Below are 2500 nucleotides of genomic sequence, written 5' to 3'. Positions count from 1 at the left end.
AGACCTTTCTAAAACACCTTGGTTGACCCCTGTCCGATACGTAGTTTTCGAGATATTCGAGAATAAGTGATTTTTTGGGACTTAGAAAATTTTTGACCCGTACCCTAAGAAAAAGTGATTTTTTCATAGGACAATTTTTTCTTCGCAAATACTGTTTGGTTTCACTTTTCATTATTAGAAACGCGTTCCGAAGCCATTTTCATCAAAATCTCGTGAAAAAAAAATTTCACCCCCGGACCAAAAGTTGGCCGTTCGGTGCCCTATGGCCTATGGCCAGTATGGGAACCAAGGATGCCGATATGCGAAAAAGTGTCAAAAAATCACTTGAAAGTCGCTATGGCTCATTAAATAGAGCTTGTAAAGACCTTTCTAAAACACCTTGGTTGACCCCTGTCCGATACGTAGTTTTCGAGATATTCGAGAATAAGTGATTTTTTGGGACTTAGAAAATTTTTGACCCGTACCCTAAGAAAAAGTGATTTTTTCATAGGACAATTTTTTCTTCGCAAATACTGTTTGGTTTCACTTTTCATTATTAGAAACGCGTTCCGAAGCCATTTTCATCAAAATCTCGTGAAAAAAAAATTTCACCCCCGGACCAAAAGTTGGCCGTTCGGTGCCCTATGGCCTATGGCCAGTATGGGAACCAAGGATGCCGATATGCGAAAAAGTGTCAAAAAATCACTTGAAAGTCGCTATGGCTCATTAAATAGAGCTTGTAAAGACCTTTCTAAAACACCTTGGTTGACCCCTGTCCGATACGTAGTTTTCGAGATATTCGAGAATAGTGATTTTTTGGGACTTAGAAAATTTTTGACCCGTACCCTAAGAAAAGTGATTTTTTCATAGGACAATTTTTTCTTCGCAAATACTGTTTGGTTTCACTTTTCATTATTAGAAACGCGTTCCGAAGCCATTTTCATCAAAATCTCGTGAAAAAAAAATTTCACCCCCGGACCAAAAGTTGGCCGTTCGGTGCCCTATGGCCTATGGCCAGTATGGGAACCAAGGATGCCGATATGCGAAAAAGTGTCAAAAAATCACTTGAAAGTCGCTATGGCTCATTAAATAGAGCTAGTAAAGACCTTTCTAAAACACCTTGGTTGACCCCTGTCCGATAAGTAGTTTTCGAGATATTCGAGAATATGTGATTTTTTGGGACTTAGAAAATTTTCGACCATGACATATATGAAAAGTGAATTTTTCATAGGACCAAAAAGTTTGTCCAAATAGGGTTTTGGTTCACTTTTTATGGTCAGATAAGTGATCCGATGCTATTTTCATGATCATTAGAGGGATTTCACGCTGTGACCAAAAATTTTCATACTTCATACTTGTCCCGGTGCCGTATATGGGAGGACCGGGGGAACATGTCTTCGTAAGTCGTGATGTTCAGTGACGGATTTCTGGGACTTAGAAAAAAAATGTGCTCTCAGGCACATTATATGTTTCATACACACATGATTTTCATTCTTCATACTTGTCCCCGGTGCCGTATATGGGAGGACCGGGGGAACATGTCTTCGTAAGTCGTGATGTTCAGTGACGGATTTCTGGGACTTAGAAAAAAAATGTGCTCTCAGGCACATTATATGTTTCCATACACACATGATTTTCATTCTTCATACTTGTCCCCGTGCCGTATATGGGAGGACCGGGGGAACATGTCTTCGTAAGTCGTGATGTTCAGTGACGGATTTCTGGGACTTAGAAAAAAAATGTGCTCTCAGGCACATTATATGTTCCATACACACATGATTTTCATTCTTCATACTTGTCCCCGTGCCGTATATGGGAGGACCGGGGGAAGATGTGTTTGTAAGTCGTGATGTTCAGTGACGGATTTCTGGGACTTAGCAAAAAAATGTGCTCTCAGGCACATTATATGTTCCATACACACATGATTTTCATTCTTCATACTTGTCCCCGTGCCGTATATGGGAGGACCGGGGGAAGATGTGTTTGTAAGTCGTGATGTTCAGTGACGGATTTCTGGGACTTAGAAAAATAAATGTACCCTTAGGCACATTATTTGTATCAATAATTGTATCCCCAGCCTTTCATGGGGAACTTTTCCGTATTCCCGGACTTGTACATTTTTCGGGTTCCACCTCCCAACAATGTATCTCTTCTGTGCATTACGTACCTTATAACGCACGGCACCCATTGGGTGACTCCACTTAACCATCTTTCGATAATGCCCGTGTTGCAGATATAATCCCAACACCTACCAGGCTTTATATGTACATCGAACGTTACATACGATGCACCCCGTATTCCCGGACTTGTACATTTTTCGGGTTCCACCTCCCGACAATGTATCTCTACTGTGCATTACGTACCTTATAACGCACGGCACCCATTGGGTGACTCCACTTAACCATCTTTCGATAATGCCCGTGTTGCAGATATAATCCCAACACCTACCAGGCTTTATATGTACATCGAACGTTACATACGATGCACCCCGTATTCCCGGACTTGTACATTTTTCGGGTTC

This window comes from Anopheles stephensi, unplaced genomic scaffold (assembly GCF_013141755.1).
Source record: "Anopheles stephensi strain Indian unplaced genomic scaffold, UCI_ANSTEP_V1.0 ucontig152, whole genome shotgun sequence".
Classification (NCBI taxonomy): domain Eukaryota; kingdom Metazoa; phylum Arthropoda; class Insecta; order Diptera; family Culicidae; genus Anopheles; species Anopheles stephensi.
This window is presented reverse-complemented; position numbering follows the sequence as displayed.